The 20,240-nt window shown below is 39.9% G+C and overlaps 1 protein-coding gene across 1 annotated transcript in view; it reads left to right on the forward strand.

Annotated features, from left to right (window-relative positions):
• DOK5 (docking protein 5) overlaps window positions 1-20,240 on the forward strand; it is a 139,561-nt gene that overhangs the window by 56,005 nt on the left and 63,316 nt on the right. The window lies entirely within an intron of this gene.

Consider the following 20,240-nt stretch of genomic DNA (forward strand, 5'->3'; position numbering starts at 1 on the left):
AAAACATGCTTCTTTGTTGTAAATTACCCATGAAGATCTGAAACTGTTTCTTCCGTGGCCACCCAGGTTTCCTTCTCTTGAATTTCCCGGCTTAGAATTTTTTACAGGGCTATTATTTTTCATCCTTCTGCCCCTTTCTGGCGACATCTGTTCCTTATGTGTGTGTATTTTTTTTAAGAGTGCTTTCTCAACCATGGAATTCATTTCTCTTCCTTTCTTTGAGAGTGACATTCTCATTTTCTGTACTGAGCCCTCTCACGGAATGACTTTTACTCAGTGTTGTGCCCCAATAATGTGGAGATGTGGAAGGGCGAGCTTTGCTGAAATGTTTCCTTCTGAAATCATTACAGTGGCTCAACTTCAGAAGTAGCATTTCTAATGAAATCTCCCTAATTTGGAATTTTGAATTTTTATTTTTTCTGGGGGGGGGTCATGGCAAATAGATCTCTCTCCAGTTTGGTTAGAGCCTGCTTCTAATTATAGGAAAATATTTGCTTTGGTCTCTAGGGAATTATAGTCATCTTGAGGTTCTGTGGTTTTAGAACAAAATCCATTGATGTTGGAAAACACTGATGTAACAAATGGCCCCTGGAGACTTTCTTCATGGTATAGAATATAGCATTTTGTGGAATGCACTTTTTAAGGAAAAATGTGGTTTTATAATTGTTTCTTTTAAAAGAATGTCTGTCAGTATAATGTGAATGTGTGTGCTCTACATATCTTGAGTTGTTTTTTTTTTTTTAAAATACTCTCTTGTATAAAGATGTTAAGGCTTTTTTGAAAATGTCAGGTCCATTCTGAGGTACTTTGATATCCAAGGGCATCACTTATGAAACAGTGGAAGCTCATGAGCCCTGAGTATGGCTTTTCCCATGCTTTTGTTTGCTGATTAGTGTATTCACTCAGCCATTAAAAACAAATGAGAACCTATGCTCTCCTAGGTCCTGAGAATTCAGGATGATCAAGATAAAATAGGATGCTTTTTTGCTTTCTAGGGAGGAAGATAAAACATAAATATGCAGACAAATCAATGAGCAAGATGATTTCAGAGATTGATTTGAAGTTGCAAGGGGGATGGGTAGGGGAGTACTTTAGATTTCGTAGGAAGGAAGATGTTTCTGAGGAGGTGAGATCGTGATAGCATGTGAGTACATTGATGGCCTCAGTTAATTCCATGACCTTTATTCTGATTGTCTCTATTTGCCCTGACTCTGGGCTTGTGAGATGAAACACATGTGAGATGAACTGTTAGTAAACTTGCCACAAGCAGAGGCTTATAAAAGCATTTTACACAAAGCCTATAAAAACCTTTTACCTGCTGCTTCTGGGATGAGTGAATAGACATACCTTTCCCTATTGTTCTTGCTAAGTGCAACTACAAACTCTGGACTTTATATATAAATCAAACTAAGAAGACTCTGAAAGGTGGAGCGACCCAGACTGGCTAGAGACCTCAGCTTTTGAGGAGCAACATAGTGGTGATTTCCCTGGGTTTTCATTTTGTCTCGTATATCCCAAAGTTGGAGCTAAAAGCCAGCAAACGAGAAATGCCCGCAGGTACAGAGAGAAAAAGCCCCAACAAAAACCCATTTTCTGGTCAAAGAACCAGGAAATGAGGCAGCCGAGCAACACAGAAAACTTTTAGAAAATATCTGTTCTAATATCAGCCAAACATCACAGGATAGACTGTGCTCCCGCCCCCCTTCATGCCAGCAGAAGCTGAGTAAGGAGTCTAGACTTCCATCCTCGTGAGCTTTTGTGAGTCAAATATTCTCCTCTACGCTCTTAGGTGCGGTACCTTGCCATTGTGAATTAAACTGACAAAAGGCATACAAATGTCATTGATAGCTTCATATCTATGGAGACTAACAGAAAAAAAGTGAAAATCTAAAGAAATGGTTAGGCTTAGAATCTTTTTTTTTTCTTAAATAGATCTTTATTGGAGTATAATTGCTTCACAATAATGTGTTAGTTTCTCTTGTACAACAAAGCGAAACAGCCATATGCGTACACATGTCCCCATATCCCCTCCCTCTTGAGCCTGTCTCCCATCTTCCCTATCCCACCCCTCTAGGTCATCACAAAGCACGGAGCCAATCTCCCTGTGCTATGCTGCTGCTTCCCACCAGCCAACTATTTTATATCTGGTAGTGTATATATGTCGATGCTACTCTCACTTTGCCCCAGCTCACCCTCCCACCCCTTGTCCTTAAAGTCCCTTTTCTATGTCTACCTCTTTATTTGTGCCCTGAAACTAGGTTCATCAGTACCTTTTTTTTTTTTTTAGATTCCATATATATATGCATTAGCATACGGTATTTTTCTCTTTCTGACTTATTTCACTCTGTATGACAGACTCTAGGTCCACCACCTCACTACAAGTAACTCAATTTTGTTTCTTTTCATGGCTGAGTAATATTCTGTTGTATATATGTGCCACCTCTTCTTTATCCATTCATCTGTCGATGGACATTTAGGTTGGTTCCATGTCCTACCTATTGTAAATAGTGCTACAGTGAACATTGTGGTACATGTCTCTTTTTGAATTATGGTTTTCTCAGGGTATATGCCCAGTAGTGGGACTGCTGGGTCATGTGGTAGTTCTATTTTTAGTTTTTTGAGGGACCTCCATACTGTGCAGGAGGGTTCCCTTTTCACCACACCCTCTCCAGCATTTATTGTTTCTAGGTTTTTGATAATGGCCATTCTGACCTGTGTGAGGTGATATCTCATTGTAGTTTTGCTCTCTCTAATAATTAGTAATATTGAGCATCTTTTCATGTGCCTCTTGGCCATCTGTATGTCTTCCTTGGTGAAATGTCTATTTAGGTCTTCTGCCCATTTTTTAACTGGATTGTTTGTTTTTTTGATATTGAGCTCCATGAGCTGTTTGTATATTTTGGAGATTAATCCATTGTCTGTTGTTTCATTTGCAAATATTTTCTCCCATTCTGAGGGTTGTCTTTTTGTCTTTTTTATGGTTTCCTTTGCTGTGCAAAAGCTTTTAAGTTTAATTAAGTCCCATTTGTTTACTTTTGTTTTTATTTCCGTTACTCTAGGAGGTGAGTCAAAAAAGATCTTGCTGTGGTTTATGTCAGAGTGTTTTTCTTATGTTTTCCTCTAAGAGTTTAAAGTGTCTGGTCTTACATTTAAGTCTTTAATCCATTTGGAGTTTATTTTTGTGTACAGTGTTAGGTGGTGTTCTAATTTCATTCTTTTCCATGTAGCTGTCCAGTTTTCCCAGCACCACTTATTGAAGAGGCTGTCTTTTCTGCATTGTATGTTCTTGCCTCATTTGTTGTAAATTAGGTGCCCATATGTGCGTGGGTTTATCTCTGGGCATTCTATCCTGTACCATTGATCTATATTTCTGTTTTTGTGCCAGTACCATACTGACTTGATTACTGTAGCTTTGTGGTATGGTTTGAAGTCAGGGAGCCTGATTCCTCCAGTTCCGTTTCTCTTTCTCAAGATTGCTTTGGCTGTTTGGGGTCTTTTGTGTTTCCATACGAATTGTAAAATTTTTTGTTCTAATTCTGTGAAGAATGCCATTGGTAGTTGGATAGGGTTACATCCAACTGAATCTGTAAATTGCTTTGGGTACTATAGTCATTTTCACAATATTGATTCTTCCAATCCAAGAACATGGTATATTTCTCCATCTGTTTATGTCATCTTTGATTTCTTTCATCAGTGTTTTCTGAGTACAAGTCTTTCTCCTCCTTAGGCACGTTTATTCCTAGGTATTTTATTCTTTTTGTTACAGTGGTAAATGGGAGTGTTTCCTTAATTTCTCTTTCTGATTTTTCACTGTTGGTGTATAGGAATGCCAGAGATTTCTGTGCATTAATTTTGTATCCTGCTACTTTACCAAATTCATTGATTAGCTCTAGTAGTTTTCTGGTGGCATCGTTAGGATTTCCTATGTATAGTATCATGTTACCGGCAAACAGTGACAGTTTTATTTCTTCTTTTCCAATTTGTATTTCTTTTGTTTCTTTTTCTTCTCTAATTGCTGTGGCTAGGACTTCCAAAACTATGTTGAATAAGAGTGGCAAGAGTGGACATCCTTGTCTTGTTCCTGATCTTAGTGGAAATGCTTTCAGTTTTTCACCATTGAGTATGATGCTTGCTATGGGTTTGTCATATATGGTCTTTATTATGTTGAGGTAGGGTCCCTTTACGCCCATTTTCTGGAGAGTTTTTATCATAAATGGGTGTTGAATTTTGTCGAAAGCTTTTTCTTCATCTATTGATATGATCATATGGTTTTTATTTCTTAATTTGTTAATGTGGTGTATCACATTGATTGATTTGCGTATATTGAAGAATCCTTGCATCCCTGGGATAAATCCCAGTTGATCATGTTGTATGATCCTTTTAATGTGCTTTTGGATTCTGTTTGCTAGTATTTTGTTCAGGATTTTTGAATCTATGTTCATCAGTGATATTGGTCTATAATTTTCTTTTTTAGTGATATCTGTTTCTGGTTTTGGTATCAGGGTGATGGTGGCTTCGTAGAATGAATTTGGGAGTGTTTCTCCCTCTGCAGTTTTTTGGAAGAGTTTGAGAAGGATTGGCATTAGCTCTTCTCTAAATGTTTGATAGAATTCGCCTGTGAAGCCATCTGGTCCTGGACTTTTGTTTGTTGGAAGATTTTTAATTACAGTTTCAGTTTCATTACTTGTGATAGGTCTGTTTATATTTTCTTATTCTTCCTGGTTCAGTCTTGGAAAATTTTACCTTTCCAAGAATTCGTCCATTTCTTTGTGGATGTCCATTTTATTGGCATATAGTTGTTTGTAGTTTTCTCATATAATCCTTTGTATTTCTGCAATGTCAGTTGTGATTTCTCCTTTTTCATTCCTAATTTTATTGATTTGCGTCCTCTCCCTTTTTTTCTTGATGAATCTGGCTAAGGGTTTATCAATTTTGTTTATCTTCTCAAAGAACCAGCTTTTAGTTTTATTGATCTTTGCTGTTGTTTTCTTTGTTTCTATTTCATTTATTTCTGCTCTGATCTTTATGATTTCTTTCCTTCTACTGTCTTTGGGTTTTCTTTGCTCTTGTTTCTCTAATTGTTTTAAGTGTAGGGTTAGATTGTTTATTTGAGATTTTTCTTGTTTCTTGAGGTGAGATTGTATTGCTATAAACTTCCCTCTTAGAACTGCTTTTGCTGTGTCCCATAGGTTTTGGATCATTGTGTTTTCATTTGTTTCTATGTATTTTTTTATTTCTTCTTTGATTTCTTCAGTAATCTCTTGGTTATTTAGTAGTGCACTGTTTAGCCTCCATGTATTTGTGTTTTTTACAGTTTTTTTCCTGTAATTGATTTCCAGTCTCATAGCGTTGTGGTCAGAAAAGATGCTTGATACAATTTAAATTTTCTTAAATTTTCTGAGGCTTGATTTGTGACCCAAGATGTGATCTATCCTGGAGAATGTTCCATGTGCATTTGAGAAGAAAGGGTATTCTGCCACTTTTGGGTGGAACATTCTGTAAATATCAATGAGATCTACTGGTCTATTGTGTCATTTAAAGCTTGTGTTTCCTTATTTATTTTCTGTTTGGATGATCTGTCCATTGGTGTAAGTGAGGTGTTAAAGTCCCCTACTATTATTGTCTTACTGTCGACTTCTCCTTTCATGGTTGTTAGCATTTGCCTTAGGTATTGAGGTGCTCCTATGTTGGGTGCATAAACATTTAAAATTGTTATATCTTCCTCTTGGATTGGTCCCTTGATCATTATGTAGTGTTCCTCCTTATCTCTTGTAACAGTCTTTATTTTAAAGTCTATTTTTTCTGATATGAGTATTGCTACTCCAGTTTTCTTTTGATTTCCATTTGCATGGAATATCTTTTTCCATCCCTTCACTTTCAGTCTGTATGAGTCCCTAGGTCTGAAGTGGGTCTCTTGTAGACAGCATATATATGGGTCCTGTTTTGGTATCCATTCAGCCAGTCTGTGTCTTTTGGTTGGGGCATTTAATTCATTTACATTACAGGTTATTATTGATATGTATGTTCCTATTACCATTTTCTTAATTGTTTTGGGTTTGTTTTTGTGGGTGTTTTTCTCCTCTTGTGTTTCCCACCTAGGGAAGTTTCTTAAGCATTTGTTGTAAAGCTGGTTTGGTGGTGCTTAATCCTCTTAGTTTTTGCTTGTCTGAAAATCTTTTGATTGCTCCTTTGAATCTGAATGAGACCCTTGCTGGGTAGAGTGATCTTGGCTGTAGGTTTTTCTCTTTCATCACTTTAAGTATATCCTGCCACTCCCTTATTGCCTGAAGAGTTTACACTGAAAAATCAGCTGATAACCTTATGGGGATTCTTTTGTATGTTATTTTTTGTTTTTCCCTTGCTGCTTTTAATATTTTTTCTTAGAATTTAATTTTTGTTAGTTTGATTAATATGTGTCTTGGGGGCTTCCCTGGTGGTGCAGTGGTTGAGAATCTGCCTGCCAATGCAGGGGACACGGGTTCGAGCCCTGGTCTGGGAGGATCCCACATGGTGCGGAGCAACTAGGCCCGTGAGCCGCAACTACTGAGCCTGCTCGTCTGGAGCCTGTGCTCTGCAACAAGAGAGGCCGCGATAGTGAGAGGCCTGTGCACCACAATGAAGAGTGGCCCCCGCTTGCCACAACTAGAGAAAGCCCTCGCACAGAAACGAAGATGCAACACAGCAAAAATAAATAAATTAATTAATAAACTCCTACCCCCAACATCTTCTTTAAAAAGTACAAAAACAAAAATATGTGTCTTGGTGTATTTTTCCTAGCGTTTATCCTGTATGGGACTCTCTGTGCTTCCTGGTCTTGGGTGACTGTTTCCTTTCCCATGTTAGGGAAGTTTTCAACTATAATCTCTTCAAATATTTTCTCAGACCCTTTCTTTTTCTCTTCTTTTTCTGGGACCCCTATAATTTGAATGTTGGTGCATTTAGTGTTGTCCCCGAGGTCTCTGAGATTGTCCTCAATTCTTTTCATTCTTTTTTCTTTATTCTGCTCCTTGGCAGTTATTTCCACCATTCTGTCTTCCAGCTCACTTATTTGTTCTCCTGCCTCCGTTATTCTGTTATTGATTCCTTCTGTGTATGTTTCATTTCAGTTATTGTGTTGTTCATCTGTTTGTTCTTTAGTTCTTCTAGATCTTTGGTAAACATTTCTTGTATTTTCTCAGTCTGTGCCTCCATTCTATTTCCAGGATTCTGGATCATCTTTCCTATCATTACTCTGAATTCTTTTTCAGGTAGATTGCCTATTTCCTCTTCATTTATTTGGTCTTGTAGGTTTTTACCTTGCTGCTTCATTGGTGACATATTTTTTTGCCATCTCATTTTTTTTTTTATGAGTGGGGTTGTGTTCCTGTCTTACTGGTTGTTTGGCTGGAGTCTTCCAACACTGGAGTTCGTAGGCTGTTGTGTAGAGCTGGGTCTTGCTGCTGAGATGAGGACCTCCGTGAGACCTCACTCTGACGAATATTCCCTGGGGTCTGAGGTTCTCTGTTAGTCCAGTGGTTCGGACTCAGAGCTGCCACCACAGGAGCTTTGGCTCGACCCCGGGCTCATGAACCAAGATCCTACAAGCCTCCTGGGGTGGCAAAAAAACCCCAAACAATAACAAAGTAAAAAATAAAATTAGACTGGGAAACTAACAGGTATGTTAGGAAGAATATAAAAATAAAAATATAAATGAATCAACAACTGGAAGGTACATCAGTACCACAGTAGTAATAAAGAGGAGGAGGGAAAAGAAAAAAGAAAAAACAGGGAGGGGGCCAAAAGGCCTGGGCTGTGGAGGGCGGGGCCTAAGCAAGGGTGAGGTTTGGGTGGTGGGCCAGGCTCCCTGTGCCCAAGTGGGCGGGGCTATCACCCTCTGCTCCTCCCTCCCCTCCCACCTGCCTCTCCTGATGTCTCTGGCCTCAGGGGCACGGATCCTGTCTGGCCTCCACTTCTTCTCCCCCCTCGGTCCCCTTCCTTCCTACCGGTTCACTCTGGGGTTCCTCCCATCTCCTTGGGTGTCAGAGTCCCCCACCAGTGGCCGGCAGGCGCCCTAGTTGTGGGGAGACGTTAACTCTGCATCTTCCCACACTGCCATCTTGACTCTGCCTTCAGAATCTTTTTTTTTCTTTCTTTCTTTCTTTCTTTCTTTCTTTTTTTTTTGTCACTCCTCTTCCTAAAAGTCCTTTATTTGCCCCCACTCAGATTTGTGTTCTGCCTGTTGTTTTCCAAGTAGTGCCCAGATTCATGACTTCTTTCTCTCCCTTCTGCTGCTTTTACTTTTCTCTCTCTCATTTTTCCTTCTCTCAAAGTATCAAGAAAAAAAAAAAAGTAAAGAATTTGAAAGAAAAAACCCAAATCACTCTTTTGCAGAACAGTTTGGCCATTTCTTATTCTGCCCGACTCCTGGTAACACCTGTGCCCTGGAGCTCTCACCTTTCACCCGAGCTGTTTAAAGCATTCCCCTCTACAATGAGCGATACTTTAGGCTCAGAATCTTCTACACCATTTTGACACAGGGTTGTAAGCTGTGGAGAAGTGACTAGAGAAAGGAAAGGGAATTTGAGCATCTCAGGGTGGTAAATTGTGGGAAGGTGACTAGGAAAGTTCTACTGTAGATTAGGGTTGTTTAGTGTGGTTTGGTATACAGACTCATCTTGGTGCTGTCTCTGGTCTTCCTGGTGTAAGAGAGGGAAACGCTTTATGTGTAAGTCCATGTCACATAGAAAAAAAAAATGTATGCCTTGCTTTTAGGGAGAAGGGGGAAGGCAGAGAGATCCTCCTGCATCTGCTGTTTCTCAGTTGTCTTCAGCTCAAAGTAATCCTGACGTCAGAGTAGCATATTTTGGGGTGGCATCCTCTGGTCCTCTTCAGCTGTAACAAGGTCCTCCACTCCACCTAGTTGGTGTCTGTGAAGGCCAAGGAGGGAGCCAGGATTTTCATCTTGGCCCTTTGGTGGTTAGCCCTCTCCACCGTGGTGTCAGTGGAGACCACGTTGGGGGTCTGTACACCTCACTCAGCAGTAATGAGGCGCCTGTCCCTCTCCCCACTCGAGCGGGGTCAGAGGGGGCCTGGTGGAGGGCCAGGATTTTCACCAGTGCCCAGTGGTAATGAGACCACCCCCACTGCTGTGTCAGTGGGGATCACAGGAGAAGATAGAGCTCCCCCCTCAACCCAGCAGTAATGAAGGGACCCTCGGGAATAGAGGACTTTTCCGCTTGCTTTCTCGGACTTCTGCTTGCTCTGTGATGATAAGCCCCAGCTAACCTTCTGGAGAATCCAAGACCGTGCAGTGCAGAGCTGAGTCACCCCAGGCAAACTCCAGTCCACCTGCCTTGACTGCTCACCTGTGAATGAGCCAGGAGCCAGGTCAGATCAGTAGAGCTGCCTGATCCACCGTCCAGTTCATGAGAAGTGAAAGATGGCTGTTCTTTTAAGCTACTAAGCTTTGGGGTGATTTGTTACATAAAAATAGCTAAGTGATAGAGAAATTTCGCCCAAGATCTGAAGGATGAGAAGGAAGCAGCCCTGTGAACAGCAAGGGGAAGAGAGTTCCAGCACATTCTCTCATCCCTCATCGGAGAAGAATGGAACATTTTGGAGACTGGGGTGCCACGAGTGAAGCAGGAAGTGGTGGGTGAAGAGGTCTGACAAATAGGCACGGGTCAGCTTGTATAGAGCCAGGCTGTGAAATTGGAGCTCAGGGTTGGTGATTTTGGTTTGGTGATCACTTAAAGACTGCTTTGGAAGCCACGATGACATCATTTCTTGTTTAACTTCACGAAATATTTATTGGGTGCATACTACCAAATGACGGTATTCTGCAAATGTAGTCTGTAATTATTATGACCCCATGCTAGGCATTGTGTTTGGGGCTGGGAGACAGATAATTATCTGTCTCTGCACATGAGAAAGTGAACTCTGTGGACTCTGCTTTATACCGTGCCATTTCTTCGGTGCTTGGAACAGGGCCTAGCACATAGTAGATGCTCAGTAAATATTCGCAAAATTAATGAGTAACTGAAGGAACCAATATGGGTGTTGTCCTTGTTTGCAGGCAAAGCACTGCCTGATTGGATGGTATGAGCTGCTGACCTCTATGAAGTGCTTCCCCAGCAATATAAACCCTTTAAATGCACTAACTTATTCCATTCTCCCAACAGGCCTATAGAAAGAAAGTGTTATTAATTTATTTTAAAAGTACAATAAAACCTTCTATAAAAGATATATGTATATATAACACACACAAATAACTGACTATTCATCATGTTTGATAATGTTTATATAAACTTAGGTGTTTAACAGGCACGACAGACTCCTTACATCCATCATCACGTTCCATATCCTCCCTCAGATCCTGGTCTTCTTCCAGGCTTGCTCAGCTAATGGAAACCCCATTCTTCTATCAATACTTGCTTGAGCTAAAAATCTTGGAATTATCCCTGACTCTCCTTACTCTCATCCTTATATCCAGTCTCATCAGTGAGTCTTGTTGGTTCTGCTTTCAAAATATAACCGGGGCTTCCCTGGTGGCGCAGTGGTTGAGAGTCCGCCTGCCGATGCAGGGGACACGGGTTCGTGCCCCGGTCCGGGAAGATCCACATGCTGCGGAGGGGCTGGGCCCGTGAGCCATGGCCGCTGAGCCTGCGCGTTCGGAGCCTGTGCTCCGCAACGGGAGAGGCCACAACAGTGAGAGGCCCGCGTACCGCAAAAAAAATCAAAAAACAAAAAATATAACCGGATTCAGACCACTTCTCGTTCCCTTCCCCACCTCCATCCTGACCCAAGGCATCCTCACCTCCCATGTGATTTATAGCAGCAGCAGCCTCCTGACTAGTTTCCCTGATTCTGCCTTTAGTTCCTTGCAGTGTTCTTAAAAGTGAATTGGATCATATTACTTCCATTCAAAACCCTCCATCTCACTTCCCATCTCATGCAGAGAAAAATTCAGAGTCTTTACAATAAGACCCATAAGGCCTACCCACCACCACCATCTCTGAATTCTCTGGACTTCTGATGGCTTCATCACGCCAGGCATGTTTCTGTGTCAAGGCCCGTTTGCTGCTGCTTCTGCTTAGCACCCCCTTCCCCCAAACCTCCTGTCTCAGGTCTTTGCTCAGACGTCACTTTCTCTTTGAGAACTTCCCTGATTACCCTATTTAAAATTGAAATACCACTAGCAATTCTCATCTACTCTCTTGGCTTACTTTCCTTCATGGTACTTAACACCATATGACATATTGTGACATATTACCTGTGTACTGTAAGACACATGAACATGTATGTATGCATATATATCATGTCATCTTATCGGTTGTCTGTAAGCGTAAGGAAGGCAGCAGATTCCTCCACTTCGTTTATAGCCGTGTCCTTAGTACCTAAACAGTGCTTGGCACATGGTAGGCACCCAGTAAATATTTGTTGAATGAATTAATGAGTGATATCAGCTCCCCAGTTTTTTGTTTGAATAGAATGCTCACCCAGTAGTCAAGATTCTCTAGCATTTCTTAGAGTAGTTTGGTTTTTTTCTCTAAGGCTGCTTAAAAGTAGAAGCTAAATAAGGACATTTAACTGTGTATGGCTTCTTCAGGCAGCTCTCCTGTTTCTTACTTCTCTTCCTCCTGTGTGGATCCGGGGGACAGAAAGGAATTGGGGAGAGAAGGAAAGGAGCCGTCACGTTTCCCTCTCTACAGTGTCCGCTCTCTACAGTGGTCAGCTTTGTCTGACAAGGGAAGGGTTTCCTATGTGTGGCAAGAACAGCTGGTGGCCAATACTGATTCTATGAGAATTTTTCCAAATAACCTTGTATTACTTGTTTGATTATTACTAAAAATATGTGTATATAGTTACATGTGAAGAATATATAAATGAAGAAATCAGCAAAATAAGGCAAAAAAGGTAGGGAGGGGGCCAGTTTTTGCAGGTTCTGGAATGTCTTGTTAAGACTTTGGTTTTTTACCCCAAAGGCAACAGGCACAGAAATGCTTAAGCAGTGGATTGATGTGGTCAGATGAGTGTTTTAAAGGTCACCCCAGATGTCCTGCAGAAAGTGGATTGAAAAGTGGCAAGAATGAAAGCAGAGAAACTCTGAAGCTCAGGAGGTGGTGGCTTAGATTAGGGTGGTGGTCCCTGCAGAAAAACAGATATTCCAGGTTTAACCAGAAGGTGAAATACACAGGACTCAGTGACCGACGGATTGTGTTAAAATTTTTTTTTCAAAAACAGTTAACTGTTTTTATCATGACTCTCATACAGATGTAGAAAGAGCACATGTTGAAGATTCTACTTAGCTTATTAACTGAATGAGAGAGCAACACAGAATATTATAATAACTAGTTCTAAGGGGAATCCAAAGAACCTACATGTTTATATATCCAGCATAGTGAAATGCATGTTCCCAAGGAGGCAAAACTAGCTTCGTGACAGTGGGGGAGGGAAATCAACAGAACCTCTACAGAATTTGCATCTTTATGGACTGGAATTATTTTGCATTTCTATCAGTAATCTACAGTTTAGAGTTGTAGAATAGCTCCCACAGAATCAGAAGCAGATAATACTGGATGTGTGTGTCCTAGAGAACGCATAGTTTTCCACTGAAGCAGACATTTTTGTCCTGTCATCGTGTGTGCATGTTTGTGTGTGTATGTGCACGTGTGTGCGTGTGTGTGTGTGTGTGTGTGTGTGTGTGTGTGTGTGAGGGGAGGTGGGGAAGGGTGGAAATATAGATAGCTCTCAGCCCTTTTGGAGGAGCAACTGGACCTTATTTACTGAATGAGTATATATACTGGAGTAGAAACAGATTAAAAAGCAGGGACAACCTACTTTTTTTTACTTAATAACTTACTAATAGCATTTTCTATGGTATAAATATTATTTTACAACATCATTTTTAATGATGGAAGTTTCTAGTTTACAGAGATGCCATAATTAATTAAGCTAGTCCCCTGGAACATTTAGAGCGCTTTCAGTTTTTATGCCAAAGAACCCTATTCCCATATGTTTGCATATTTCCTCAATGATTTCCTCAGGGGAAAGTTCTAGAAATGGTATTTCCAGGTCAAAGGGTAGGCATGATTTACCGTCTAGAAAGGTTGTGCTACTTTACTTCACCGTCAGCAAAGGATTGGTAATTTATTGCCTGTGGATGCTTTTGAAGTATTTTTAATCCTCTTTGTACAAATTTTATTTTATGATTAATTATCTCATTTTTACAGGTGTTTTTCTTTGCAGTGAATTTAAAATGAACCTTGCTACCCACTGTGCAAAACCTTCTCCAAATTAGCATTTCTTTCCTTATAAATGAAAGGTATATATAAATGATAGGCATAGAGTCATGTTGTTTACTCAATGAAAAGATTTTTTCCCCTCATAAAATACATAATTCTGAACCAGCTCATTATCTTGGTAGATGGAGTTGGTAGCAGCCTACCTGTTACGATTCCACGATGCCAAAGAACTACTTCTCTTATACTCTTCATCTGTCACCTTCTGAAATCCCATAATGACAGAGTCCTTCATAAGACTAGAAAATTTTAAGCATCTTGGTCTCAGAGATCATCCCGGTCAAAATTCTAATATTGTGGAAGGATTATTTGCAGACAGTGGCAGACAGGATGGAGGGGGGATTATCCCTCTGCTTCCAGATTGCATCATCCAACACCAATTTCTGTGGCTGTTGGGTTGAACTTGGATTGTGGTGTTTTATCAGTCACAGAGGAGCCCAGGACTCTGGGTGGGCAGCTACTTACTGTGGCCATGCATCGTTGGCCAAAGTGGAGGGCTGGGCTGGACACTCCTAGAGAAGTGACTGGTCAGCTCTATAGGGAGCTGACTACACATACCAGCAGGGAGCCAGCTAGCCAGGACATTGGTTTACTGCAGCTGTAACTAATGAATAACAAGAGACTAAAGTTTAGAGAGGGAAGGAAGGCCAAGAAAAGCTGAGAACTTAACATGAGATACTTACCACATAGTTAGAAATACTCGGCACGTTTGAGTTTCTGGACTGCAGTCAAGGATACTGAATACTTTGTTACTTAAGGAGGGAGAGAGTGGAATTCTTTTTCAAAGAAAACACATCTTACAAACTGCTAGGCTAACTTGCAGTCCTGGAATAGGGTCTTCAGACCCCAATTGCAGAAATACTCCATTAAAAACTATCACTCTTGGTGAACACTTGGTGCCAGGGAACTTAAAATCACAAATGCAAATGTCACACCAAAATAACTAGACGATAAAGTCGTAGTCCAGATGAAAGAGCATATGGTTACAGCTAAACGTCTCTTTTTAGATTATGATAAGCATGAAAATCAACTTCTTACAGACAGCTCGACCCTCAGCATAAGTTTATGCATCCCTAGGAGATCAACTTTTCTGGGAAAATCCTGGAGGAATGGTTAAGAGCTTGTTCTTCAGAATCAAGCAAACCAAGGTTGGAATGCTGGCTTGTTTCTACCAGTTTCATGCCCTTGAGTAGTACTCAGTGAGGAACCTCACTGAGGCCTTATTTCCTCATTGTAAAATGGGAATAATAACAGCATCTGTTTTATAGGGCTGTTGGTAGGGTTAGTTGAGATAATGCACAAGGAGGGATTAGCACTCTGCCATGCACAAAGGGTTCGACCAATGCTAGGTGTTGTTACTAACACCCTGGATAAGAAGAATATTTGATTTGTTTTGGAGAATAAATAAAAACAGGATTAGAGTGTGAGAAATGAGGCTAATTTAGCATTAGAAGACTGAGGATATATCTTTAGAATTGGAGAGAATGCCCTGAGAAGAGAAAAATCAATCTGCGTACGGGAAGCGGATGCTGGCAAATTGGAAAACAGTCCTAACTTACCTTTTCTCCCCAAAGAGCACCTTCCCTGCGTAGAATACAGTAACTATAAAAAGGTAGAGCTGAGATGCTAATGTCCCTGCCTGTAAAAGGCCTCTTTAGGACAGCATCTGCATCCATTGTAGAGCAGTGGGTCCCAGCAGCAGACGTCGAGACCAGAAACGTGTGGAGTATGTGGTGGAGGGCATTGAAAGGCATCAAGTCAACATTTTAATAGAAGTTGAAGTTAAATTTGGCTTGTGGGGAGATATGGGATATATAGGGATCCTCACCTGGGAGATATTTCCTCCCCTCTTTCCCTGAAGAGGGACATGTCAGTCAGATTTTTATGTTCATCAAAAGCTGGCCTGAGCTTAAACAGTTGAGAAAGACTACCAAAGACCAGAGGCTGGCAAACTGCAGTCTGTGAGTGACATCTGGCCCACTGTCTGTTTTTTTAAATAAAGTTCTATTGGAAGATAACTGCACCTTTCATTTACATATATCCTCCTATGGCTGCTTTCATGCTACCACTGCAGAATTCAGTAGTTGCAACAAGGGCCTGTGACCCTCAAAGGCTAAAATATTTACTGTCTGGCCCTTTACAGAAAAAAGTTTGCTGATACTTGCACTAGACTGTGAAGTCCTAAATGGTCACATCTTACTTAAGCTTTCTGCTTTTCTTGAGCTTATGTAAAGGCAGTATATAATTTTCCTCTTAACAGAAATTTTGTGACCAAAATTTGCTTTGTGTTATCTTCATAAGATGCATCCTATAGGGAGTTTCCTGCTCAGGGAACTGAGATCCCACAAGCCATGTGGCATGGCCAAAAAAGAAAAAAAAAAAAAAAAAGATACGTCCTATAGATGTTTAGTTTGTGACTCTGTTGTTCAAGACATTGTGATGGACTGCTAATGAAATTAGAAACTCCAAGCAAATTCTAAATTGTTTCCGCTCTTCCTTGGCCCTGGAAACCTTGGTGAATTTACCAGACTAGACTTTGTTAGGAAAAGTAGCTAGTAAAAATATCAGAGATTTGAAACCAGAGCTAATTAGTTATTAAGGATTTCAAGTTTTAAAGAAAGGGAAGACAATGGAAAAAATAACAGAAATCATAAATGGCTTGATGACAATTTAAGGCTGAAAATTAGGTGTAGTAAAACTACCACCACCACCAAGAAAATACACACTGAAGGAGATTTTTATATAACTGCTAAATCTCACGTACATCCACTCAGGTTGTCAGAACTGTGTGATGTGCTTGTCTGTTTTAGCTTTGACAGTGGCTTGTGTGGATTGACTTGTCCAAAGCCAGGACTTTGAAGATATTCCCATAACCTCATATTCTTCAACTCTGCAGTCGTGGCTCAGCGTGCACTCACCTGTAGCAGTGGTTCTGACTTTGCCCCCCCAGGGAACATTTGGCAATGTCTGGAGACAGTTCCGGTTGTCAGCAGGGTAGGAGGGGTGTGCTGCTGGCATCCAGTTGGAGGAGCAGCCCTGCCCTTCCCACTACCCCAAATTACCTTGTCTAAAATGCCAGCTGTGCCGAGAATGCGGAACCCTGCTGCAGAGAAGGTGAGATATTTCAACATGAAAATTATTCCATCATTAGATTCTCTAAGAGTATAGTTATCATTAGGATTCCCTACTCTTCATGTCCAGTTTGAAACTGCACTTTGCTCTCATGGTTGGGATAAACATTTTTTAGTTAAAAACAAGTCAATTGAAAGAAAAATCTTAGCTCAAAAATACTATAGATGGTCAGTGGATGTGTTATATGAAATATGAAGGAGATGGTTGAATGAATTAATTTAAGAAAAAAAATGCCCTATGCTATTATGCAAATGAGATTATTCTCCAATTGTGGCCCCTTTAACCATGTCAGTGTTACTCCAACTTGTCTCCACATGTTCCCATGTTCAGTGAGTCCTCCTGCTTCATCTCCTCTAACCAGTTTTGAAATATCGAGGACAAGTTTTTAATTCTCTGTTACTTGGTGGCTCTTCTGTTCTTGGGACCGAGAGTGTAGGGCAGGTGAAATGGGGAACTTACTGTAGTTCAGCAGATTTCACGTTCACCTTCACCGTGTCTCAGGACAGCATCTCACGCTGCTCCACGTCCAAAGCGACTGCACGTCGCTTGTTGGAAACCACACAGCCCAGAGGCCCTCGTCCTGGATGGAGCATTTGTTGGAGGGCTCTTTGTTGTCCGTCCCACATGGGAAGCACTGGGTTGTCTGAAAGTCTTTATGAATATTCATGGCATTGGTTTGCATATTACAAACAAAATCCCTGGGGAATAAGGTACAGAGCCAATCTGGCCCTACCCCAAGAGGTTTTGATGCAGTCGACCTTGGCTAATCTCTAGGAATCTGCATAATTAACAATTGTCTTGAGTGAGGCTGGGCCAACACGGAGAATCACTGAACCCCCTTTTGATAAACCAAGGTTTGGGGTTTTCCTTATCTCCTGATGAACCAACATGTTTTAATCTGTTCCGGGGTGACTTTCCAGCCAATAGTTGTAAGCAATATTGCATGTGAATTTATACAATAGTACTCTTGCAGTTATTTGATGATAACATTGCACTTTTGCTCTTACTATTGATACTTAATAGAACAAAAGAAAAACAAAAATCCCCTAAGTGTAATATGGATGAATCAAAGATGGACATCACTAGGCCTGCTGAAATTGAGGAATCTTTAGCTTGTGTTCGATAGACTTCAGACAGAAGAAATGAAGAAAATGAATAAGTTTTTTTTTTTTTTTTTTTTAAGTAGAAATACTGTCATTCAAGATTGGGTCTAAAAGTTGAGGCATACTTAGGAAATATAAAATATCCCCTTTGGTGAAAATATTTTTTTTCCCCATAGTAGGCGTATTTCTTGCATACCTTAGCGTGCTGTCTTTAACACATTTTCAGGGCCATGTCCAGAAGAAAGGGTTTGCCAATAATAGAACGACAGTGAGAGACCTAATTTCCACATCCTTTATTTGAACAATCAGGGTGACAGTCTTTCCCGATGTAATTACAGTCCTTTCTCTGGTGGTTAGGTTTTAAGGGAGCTGGTGATCTCATCTGTTATTCAGACATCAGCGAGATGTTGGTAAGTCTTCTATTTGCCAACCATAGCCCTGAAAATGTTAATTTGCATGGCTGACTCTCCACCCTGAAAAGGATTTTGGGTTTGAATTCTTACCAATGTCTCTTGCCACTTGGCTTTCCAAAGTTATGTAGTCTAGTGGTTAATTAGACTTCGGTCTGGTAGCAAAAGAATAGGTAACTGTTATTAGATGAGGCTGTAATTTTTAAGATCTTTTACATTTTTTGTTAAAAATTTATAAGCATTTTGTTTTAAGATAATTGTAGACTCACATTTGGTTGTAAGAACTATTACACAAAGATCCTATACCATTTATCCAGTTTCCCTAGTGGTAACATCTTTGAAACAACAATGCAATATTATAACCAAGATAATGACATTCATAGAGTCAAGATACAGGACAGTTTCATCACTGCCAGGATCCCTCATGTTACCTGTATAGACAGCCCCTCTTCCATTCTGCTCCCTTCTCACACGCCCCTAACCCCTGATAACCACTAATCTAATTTCCATTTCTATAATTTTGTCATTTCAAGAATGCTATTAATGCATTCATACAGTATGTAACCTTTTGGGTTTGGCTTTTTTCCCCCCACCCAGCATCATTCTCTGAAGACGCATTCATATTGTTTTTATAGCTGAGTGGTATTCTATGACATGGATGTTCCCCAAATTGTTTAACAATTTACCCATTGGAGAACAGATGGGTTGTTTCCAGTTTTGCGCTGTTACAAATCCAGCTGCTTATGAACATTCATGTTCACATTTTTTTGTGTGTGGGAAGTTTGCATTTCTCTGGCATAGAGTCCTAAGAGTGCAACTGTAAGTCCTATGTTGCTTGCTTAGTTTTTTAAGAAACTGCCGTACTTAAAAAACTTAGTTTTTTAAGAAACTGTGTCTCAGAGCTGCACCATTTTACATTCCCACCGGCAATGTGTTACAACATGTGATCCAGTTTCTCAGCATCCTTGTCAACATTTGGTGGCATTATTATTATTTTTTATTTCATTATTATTATTTATTTTATTTTTTATTTATTATTTTATTATTTTTATTTTTATAATTTTATTATTATTTTATTTATTATTATTTTTATTTATTTTTATCAATCTAATAGGTGTGTACTGCTGTTTCACTGTGGTTTTAATTTACATTTCCATGAAGCCTTAATGATGTTGAACATTTTCTCATGTGCTTCTTGATCATCTGTATATTCTCTTTGGTGAAATGTCTGTCTTTTTTCCATTTTGTAATTGGATTGTTTGGTTCTTTACTATTGAGATATGAGGACTCTATATATTCTAGATACTAATCCTTTGTCAGATATGTGGTTTGCAGATATTTTTTTCCCAGTCTGTAGCTTGTCTTTTCATTCTCTTAGCAGAATTTTTCACATAGCGAAAGTTTTAAATTTTGATGAGGTACAATGTGGCAACGTTTTCTTTTATGGATTGTGCTTTTGGTATGAGGTCTAAGAACTCTTTGTTCAGACCATGATCCCAAACATTTCCTCCTTTTTTCCCCCTAAACTTTTAATAGTTTTTTAAATATTTAAGTCCATTTTCAGTTAAGTTTTTTTTTTTTTAATTTTTCGAATAGCTGTATTTTTTTTTTAACATCTTTATTGGGGTATAATTGCTTTACAATGGTGTGTTAGTTTCTGCTTTATAACAAAGTGAATCAGTTATACATATACATATGTTCCCATATCTCTTCCCTCTTGCATCTCCCTCCCTCCTCAGTTAAGTTTTGTATGAGTGTTTTGGGTTAAGGAGTTTGTTTATTCCCTATGGATATTCGGTTATTTGAGCACCGTTTGTTTAAAAGGCTACCCTCCCTCCATTGCTTTTCCACTTTTGTCCATGTTTTTATGACCCTTGGTAAGTTCAGTGACTATGCAAGATGAAAGCCAATAGGATTGATTTTAATGATTTTACTGATATCTTTGGATATTTAAGAAATAACAGAAATTCTCTTTCATTTAATTTACAATATTAACTTTTTACAGTATTAACTTGGACTGCACCCTAACCTGGCAATAATCTTTGAGTCTCTGGGTTGAATTTTCTGAGGGAGAATCTGGTTGGTGTTCTTCAGCATTTATTAGCTAGTCTAGTGTCTGGCCCAGCTCTTGACCGTCAGTTATGAGGAATGTCACATGACACATAGGGACTGTCTCTTTCTAGGACTTAAAGTCTTTGGCATATATCAGGCCTATGATTTCCGTATATAATGGCCTTTGAAATTAGAGTGTGTGCCGTAAATGCTTATATTATTTGCGCTGATTTGGGATTTTTATTTCTGGGAGTTTTTCTGCA

Source organism: Tursiops truncatus, chromosome 15, assembly GCF_011762595.2.
Source record: "Tursiops truncatus isolate mTurTru1 chromosome 15, mTurTru1.mat.Y, whole genome shotgun sequence".
NCBI classification, from domain to species: domain Eukaryota; kingdom Metazoa; phylum Chordata; class Mammalia; order Artiodactyla; family Delphinidae; genus Tursiops; species Tursiops truncatus.